General features: G+C 44.8%; 1 protein-coding gene and 1 pseudogene across 2 annotated transcripts in view; both read left to right on the forward strand.

Moving 5' to 3' along the window:
* PTPN9 (protein tyrosine phosphatase, non-receptor type 9) overlaps window positions 1–8,521 on the forward strand; it is a 113,821-nt gene that overhangs the window by 8,684 nt on the left and 96,616 nt on the right. The gene's annotated exons all lie outside the window — the stretch shown is intronic.
* LOC106724151 lies at window positions 961–5,906 on the forward strand (annotated as a pseudogene).

Raw genomic sequence — 8,521 nt, forward strand, 5'->3', positions numbered from 1 at the left:
AAGAGAGAGATAGAAACATCAGTCATCAGTAATGAGAGAGAACCATTGATTGGCTGCCTGCCATACTCCCCCCACTAGGGATTGAGCCTGCAACCCGGGCATATGCCCTTGACTAGAGTCAAACCCAAGACCCTTCAGTCCCCAGGCCGACACTCTATCCACTGAGCCAAACCACCTAGGGCGCAAGATTATTTTTAGCAAAAACATCACTGATACTTGTTTTTAATTCAGGAGCAGATTTGCGGAAGTTCAGGTTTCCAACAAAGAGATTGAAAGCCGTAGTCGGTTCTGTGGCTTCTGCTTTCTGTTTTGCCATTTCCTTCTTTTGTTTCCCAGGTGCTTCTTTGACAGGCTCTTCCTCCTCCTTTTCATCCTCCTCCTCATCATCTTTATCGTCCTCCTTTCATCACCGTCCTCTTTGTCTTCATCCTCAGCTGTGCTTTTGGCCTTCACGGGAACAACTTTTATAGGAGATTTCTTGCCTTTGGCTAGTGCAATCTCCATAGGTTCTTCTTCAGAGTCATCTTCTTTGTCATTATCATCTTCATCCTCCTCCTCCTCCTCTTCACTGTCATCATCATCTTCCTCATCACTGTATTCCTTCTTGGCATTCTTGTCATTCTTTGCTCCCTTGACTGGGGTGGCTGCTCCCTTCTTACCAGGGGTTGCTACAAATGCTTTGCCTGCTGTACCTTTCTTCTTGCCAGGTGTGGCTAATGCTTTGGCTGGTGTAACTGCTGCCTTTTTGCCAGGGGTGACAACTGCTTTTTTTTGACTGCTGTGGCAATTACAATCTTTTTTGTTTGGGAAACCATCACTTTCTTTCCTGGAGTTGTGGTAGCCTTCTTGCCTTTTTTTCTGTTTTCATCTTATTCATCTTCACTATCTTCTACTTCCTTTGGAGGAGGAGCCATTTTTTTGGGGTCACCTTGATTTTAATCAGCCTTTGGGAGCTTCACCATGATGATGGCTTATGACGGTGGACTGTGTGGCGGTGAGTGGCACAGATGTGCCCAGAGGAAGCAAACAACGTTGATGGTAGTGAAGAACTGGAGCGCGTATGTTTCTCTACCAGCTAGAGCTCGAGACTGAGTGGAAAGCTGGTTTGTTTTATTCACCATCATATTCCTGGCACTTAGTTCAGTGCCTGGCACATAATAGTTGCTCTACAAATATTTGCAGAATAAATGAATGAGTGAGCAAGTGAATGGGAGGGGGGATCCCACAAAGAGATTTAGAAGGAATAATTGAAGAAATAACAAAACCCAGAAAGTATTCTCTATGAAAGATAGAGAATGCCTCAGGAAGAAGGGAATGTGAGTGGTTAACCTGGTTACATAAAGGAGGACTGAAAATGCCTACTGGATTCAGTGACAGAAAGGTCCTTCTGTAATTAGAGGACATGATAATGCAGTGGACAGGGCATGAGGGACCTGAAGGTGAGCTTAAATAATCTGGCCATGGCTCTTCCCAAAAGCAGCCCGAGGTGACCTCTGAGAATGGTTTGTGTTCACTTGACCCAGAAAACCTCACAAATCTTTGCAAATCAAGAGGTTCAGTTCAAGTCTTTGCATTCACTTTAAGAACACTTGTAAGGACCATTTTGAAGACCTCCAGTGAAAGCTGAACCAGAAATAGCTTGGCAAAAGAACCAAGATGGCGGCATAGGTAACTGCCTGTACTTGCTGCCTCCCATAACCACATCAACATTACAACTAAAATACAGAACAAACATCATTCAGAACCACCTGAAAGTAGGCTGAATGGAAGTCCTACAACTAGAGAAGTAAAGAAGAAAGCACAATGAGACTGGTAGGAGGGGTGGAGCCCTGGAATGGGCTGGTCCAACACCCACATGTGCTACTTTTTTAATCTGGAGGGAGATTGTCTCTGTGGAGGCTGCCTGTGAGGAGCAAGGGGTCCCAGCCCCACACCAGACTCCCAGCCCAGGGTTCCAGAGCTGGGAAGAGAAATCCCCACAACTATGGACTGTAAAAACCAGTGGGGATTGTGGCTGAGTGACAAGGAGGCTGCTAGAGTCCCAGATGTTCCATTGAAAGGCCTGGTGCAGGGATCCAGACACCTATGGGGAGGAACAGGATTGTCTGGCATTGGGGCAGGAACTCAGGGATGGCTTTCTCCTAGACAGAGTTGCTCACAAAGGTCTTTATTCCTGTGCTGGGATCTCCCGTCACAGGGCTGACTGGCAGCCATATCTGAGTCTCCATCAGCCTGGAGTACAGTGTTTCCTCTACCATCAGGATTCCTCAGGATTCTCCCAGACTATGCCCCATCCAATTTGCAGCCCCACCCAAGCTGTTTGTAGCACCTTTTACATATGAATGGTCTGTCCTGGCTCAGGCTTCAGACTTTTCTAAAATCTCTCAAACAAGCTGCAGCTGGTGACAGCTTGCCTCAGACCTATCAATAAAAGGCCCAAGACCCAGCACTAGCACCAGGCTGCCTTACTTCACAGCTGGGCCTTGCCTAGCACCTCTGAGCCCAATACAGATAGCAAGTAGCTATCTGCAGATCCGTCTCTAGCTCCTGCTGGGTGGCCCCAGGCAGTGGCTGACTTTGCACCTCCCTGGAGGCCACAGAGCCAGTGAACCCAGTGGACAGCTTCAAACCATAGCAGTTTACAACTCTACACAACCACAAGCGAGGCAGACTCAGTGAGCAGTTTACAACTCTACACAACCTCAAGAGGCAGACTCAGTGAGCACCAAAGCTCCACATAAGCAAATCCTGTTCCATAGGGGTGTTTCCTGCACAGCGGCTCAGCTGTTCCTCACAGCCAGTTGTCCTAGGGGTCAATTCCTCCCAGTGACACTAACAGCAATCAAGTCTCAACTACAACAAGACTGTGCACACAGCCCACACAGGGCTGCACCTACAGTGCCCAGGTCAGGTGACTGGGGAGGCTGAGCCACTGGGCCCTACAGGATGCCGATTACACAAGGCCACTCTACCAATTCCAGGAGACATAGCAGCTCTACCTAATACATAAAAACAAACACAGGGAAGCAGCCAAAATGCAGAGACAAAGAAACATGTCACAAATGAAAGAAACGGAAGCAAGTAAACTACTGGATACAGAGTTCAAAACCATGGTTATAAGGTTACTCAAGGATCTTCATGAGACTTTCAAGAATCTTAGTAAGAATTTCAAAGACATGAAAAAGGACCAGTCAGAAATTAAGCATAAACTAACTGAAATAAAGAATCATTTACAGCCTGGCCGGCATGGCTCAGCAGTTGACCCAGGAACCAAGAGGTTGCAGGTTTGATTCCTGGTCAGGGCACATGCTTGAGGTTGTGGGTTCGATCCCCAGTAGGGGGCATGCAGGAGGCAGCCAAACAATGATTCTCTTTCATCATTGATGTTTCTATCTCTCTCTCCCTCTCCCTTCTTCTCTGAAATAAATAAAAATATATTTTAAAAAAGGATCATTTACAGGGATTCAACAGTAGAGGATTCTGAGAGTCATATCAATGATTTGGAATATGAGGAGGCAAGAAACACCTAATTGGAAGAGCAAAAAGAAAAAAGAATCCAAAAATATGAAGTTAGTGTAAGGAGCCTCTGGGACAACTTCAAGCATACCAACATTCGCAATATGTGGATGCCAGAAGGAGAAGAGAGAGAGCAAGATATTGAAAATCTATTTTAAGAAATAATGATAGAAAACTTCCCCTACCTGGCGAAAGAAATAGACTTACAAGCACAGGAAGCACAGAGTCCCAAAGAAGAGGAACCCAGCCCTAGCTGGTTTGGCTCAGGGGATAGAGCATCGGCCTGCGGACTTAAGGGTCCCAGGTTCAATTTCAGTCAAGGGAACATACTGGGGTTGTGGGCTCAATCTCCAGTAGGGGGCGGGCAGGAGGTAAGCGGTTAGTGATTCTCTCTCATTATTGATGTTTCTATCTCTCCCTCTCCCTTTCTCTCTCAGAAATCAATAAAAATATATATACAAAAAACCAAAAAACAAAAGAGGAACCCAAAGAAGCCCACACCAAGACACATCATAATTAAAATGCCAAGGGTTAAAGACACAGAGAGTATCTTTTTTTTTTTTTTTTTAGTGTTGTGCATTAAGATGTTTTTTTGTTGTATTTTTTATTGATTTTAGAGAGGAAGGGAGAGGGAGAAAGAGAGAAACATCAATAATGCGAGAGAATCATTGATTGGCTGCCTCCTGCACGCCCCCTACTGGGGATCAAGCCCACAACCCGGGCATGTGCCCTTGACTGGAATCGAACCTGGGATCCTTCAGTCAGCAGACCGATGCTCTAGCCACTGAGCCAAACCAGTTAGGGCCAAACAGAGTATCTTCAAAGTAGCAAGAGAAAAGCTGTCAGTTGCCTACAAGGGAGCACCCATAAGACTGTCAGCTGATTTCTAACAGAAACTTTGGAGGCCAGAAGCGGGTGGCAAGAAATATTTAAAGTGATGAATAGTAAGATCCTACTACCAAGATTACTCTACCCAGCAAAGCTCTCATTTAGAATTGAAGGTCAGATAAAGAGCTTCACAAACAAGAAAAAGCTAAAGGAGTTCATCACCACCAAACCAGTATTACATGAAATGGTGAAGGGGAAGAAGAAGAAGGAGGAGAAAATGAAGAGAATAAAAATATGAACAACCCTGACCGGTTTGGCTCAGTGGATAGTGCACCGGCCTGCGGACTGAAGGGTCCCAGGTTCGATTCCAGTCAAGGGCATGTACCTTGGTTGCGGGCACATCCCCAGTAGGCAGCTGATCGATGTTTCTCTCTCATCGATGTTTCTAACTCTCTATCCCTCTCCCTTCCTCTCTGTAAAAAATCAATAAAATATATTTAAAAAATATGAACAATTAAATGGCAACAAATACATATCTATCAATAACTGAATCTAAAACTTAAAATCAACAAACAAGAAATCTAATGAACAAAATAAACTGGTGAATAAAATAGAACCAGAGGTATGAAAGCATGGAAATGACTGATGAATCTCAGAAGGAAGGGGGGTGGTGGGGACGGGAACAGATTAACCAAAGATCTTACCTATGTACACACAGAGTAGGGTGGTGAAGGGCCGGAGTGGGAACCGTGTGGAGGGGGTCAATGGGGGGGAAGGGGGACATGTGTAATACTCTCAACAATAAAGATTTTTTTAAAAAAACAACACCACTAAAAAAAACACACACACTTCTGAAACATTGCAAGCAATCAAGGCTTTGTGGGGTGTGTTTTTTTTTAACTTTTTTTTTTAAATATATTTTATTGATTTTTTACAGAGAGGAAGGGAGAGAGTTAGAAACATCAATCCGCTGCCTCCTGCACACCTCCTACTGGGGATGTGCCCGCAACCCAGGTACATGCCCTTGACCAGAATCGAACCTGGGACCTTTCAGTCTGCAGGCCGACGCTCTATCCACTGAGCCAAACCGGTTTCGGCAAGGCTTTGTGTTTTTGAAAAGCCACTAAGTATCTGAACGATGTCACTTTACAGAAGCAATGTGTGCCATTTCGTTGTTACAGTGGTGCAGTTGGCAGGTGTGCCCAGGCCAAACTTGGGGCTGGACACAGGGTGAGTGGCCCAAATAGAGTGCTGAATTTCTGCTGCATAAGCTTAAAAATGCAGAGACTGATGCTGAACTTCAGGGTTTAGATGTCCATTCTCCGGTCATTGAGCACATCCAGGTGAACAAAGCTCCCAGAAATCATGGAGCTTATGGGCAGATGAACCCATACATGAGCTCCCCCTGGCACACTGACATGATCCTCACTACAAAGGAGCAGACTGTTCCTAAACCAGAGCAGGAGGTTGCACAGAAGAAAAAGATTTCCCAGAAGAAGCTGAAGAAAGAAAAATTTATGGCCCTGGAGTAAATTCAGCATAAAGTAAATATTAATAAAAGTTAAAAAAAAAAATAGAAAGAATCTGGCCGTGGAAAATGATGTCATGGTAGCTGTTGTTGACAGAGGATATCAAAGGGAGGGGTGACTTTTGTTTTTAAATTGATGAGAGAGAGAGAGAAAGAGAGAGAGAGAGAGAGAGAGAGAGAGAGAGAGAGAGAGAGAAACATCGATTTGTTGTTCCACTTATTTAACTTGCAATCTTGGCATATCCAGATGATGCTCTAACCAACTGAGCTATCCTGCCAGGGTGAGGGGTGACTCTTATTTACAACAGGATAAGCCTGTGCCTGGAAGATATATGAGGATGTCTGCTTCCAGACCCTTTTTGGGGACATCTATACTAATAATAGACAAATATGTAAATTGACCATCCCTCCGCAATGCCCACAGCCAATCAGGAGTGAGTATGCAAATTAACCTGACAAAGATAGCGGGCCTGTGGGTAGTGTGTACGTGCTCAGGCGCCAAGCGGCTGGCAGCAGGGTAGGACGCTTGCATCGTCGCCATGGCAACATCGCAGGTGTTCCACCCCGCCCCGGGCCTCTGGGCAGCACGGGAAGGCGGAAGGCTGCTCCAGCCAGAGCAAAGGCAGTGCGGGCAGCCAGGGGAAGGAAGGCCTATTCTTGCACAAATCTTTGTGCATCGGGCCTCTAGTATTTTAATATCCTGGTGCAATATCTCTGCTGCTACATATTTAAGAATTTTGACTCTGACACTAATGATACATACTGATTGGTCTTAAGAATCAGGATTCCCAGTGATTCAAAGAAAAATCTTCTACCTAAGGGACTAACAAGGTGTCATTGGACAGGAATTCTGATAAAACTCAGTTGGCCTGGAAGGGGGTTTGGTTAGTTGACTTGTAAAGTCCCTTATCTCTGAAATTTGGTGATTACATAAAGCTGTCCTAGATATACAGTATTCTTTTTAAAATCTTTAATATTAAAAGTATTACATATGTCCCCTTATTTCCCTGATCAACCCCCTCCAGTCCACCCCCATTCCGCACACCAGACCCCCACCACCCAACTGTCTGTGTCCATGGGCCATGCATATATGCATACAAGGTCTTTGGTTGCACAAATCTTTGTGCATCGGGCCTCTAGTATTTTAATATCCTGGTGCAATATCTCTGCTGCTACATATTTAAGAATTTTGACTCTGACACTAATGATACATACTGATTGGTCTTAAGAATCAGGATTCCCAGTGATTCAAAGAAAAATCTTCTACCTAAGGGACTAACAAGGTGTCATTGGACAGGAATTCTGATAAAACTCAGTTGGCCTGGAAGGGGGTTTGGTTAGTTGACTTGTAAAGTCCCTTATCTCTGAAATTTGGTGATTACATAAAGCTGTCCTAGATATACAGTATTCTTTTTAAAATCTTTAATATTAAAAGTATTACATATGTCCCCTTATTTCCCTGATCAACCCCCTCCAGTCCACCCCCATTCCGCACACCAGACCCCCACCACCCAACTGTCTGTGTCCATGGGCCATGCATATATGCATACAAGGTCTTTGGTTGATTACCTGCCACGCACCCACCCTCCCTGCCTTCACTCCGAGATTTTGCACTCTGTTCCATGCTTCCATGTTGCTGGTTCCACTCTGTTCATTAGTTTATTTTGTTACTTAGATTCCATATATGAGTGAGATCATGTGATACTTGTCTTTCTCTGGCTGACTTATTCCACTTAGCACGATACTCTTCAGGTCCCTCCATGCTGTCTCAAAGAGTAAGAGATTCTTCTTTTTTACTGCTACATAGTATCCATGATATAAATGTACCACAGCTTTTTTATCCACTCATCTACTGATGGGCACTTGGGCTGTTTCTAGATCTTAGCTATTGTAAATTGTGCTGCTATGAACGTAGGGGTGCATACATTCTTTCTGATTGGTGTTTCGGGTTTCTTAGGATATATTCCTAGAAGTAGGATCATATTTAATTTTTTGAGGAAACTCCATACTGTTTTTCATAATGGCTGCACCAGTCTGCATTCCCACCAGCAGTGTACTAGGATTCTCTTTTCTCCACATCATTGCCAGCACTTGTCATTTGTTGATTTAAAGAAAAAAAACATATATATCCTATCTAATAATAGAGAAACGTGGTAATTAGCCGTACCTCCACTACCCTTCCCATTGGCTAATCAGGGCGATATGCAAATTAACTGCCAACCAAGATGGCGGCCGGCAGCCAGGTAGCTTGAAGCGCATTGGAGGCTTGCTTGCTTCAGTGATGGAGGAAGCCAACGTTCCCCGCCTGCCTTGCCGGCCTCTGAGCTGCAACTCTAAGAAACATTGTTACAAATATAGAAGCTAAATAAAACCCCAGAAACCTGCTTTCAGCCAGCCGGGCTTCAGCCAGCAGGACCGCAACATTGTTTCAATTATAGCACAAACGCAGATCCCTGCTTTCAGCCAGCCGGGATCTCAGAGCTGGAGTGAGCAGGACCGCAACAGTGTTACAATTATAGAACCCAAACAAACCAGATACCTGCTTTCAGCAGCCGAGGCCTCAGAGCTGGAGCCAAGCCTCAGAGCTAAAGCTGGCCCAGAATAAAAAAAAAAGAAAAAAAGGACAGGTTGGGAGCTTCAGTCACCCAC

Source organism: Myotis brandtii, unplaced genomic scaffold (genome assembly GCF_000412655.1).
Source record: "Myotis brandtii unplaced genomic scaffold, ASM41265v1 scaffold74, whole genome shotgun sequence".
NCBI classification, from domain to species: domain Eukaryota; kingdom Metazoa; phylum Chordata; class Mammalia; order Chiroptera; family Vespertilionidae; genus Myotis; species Myotis brandtii.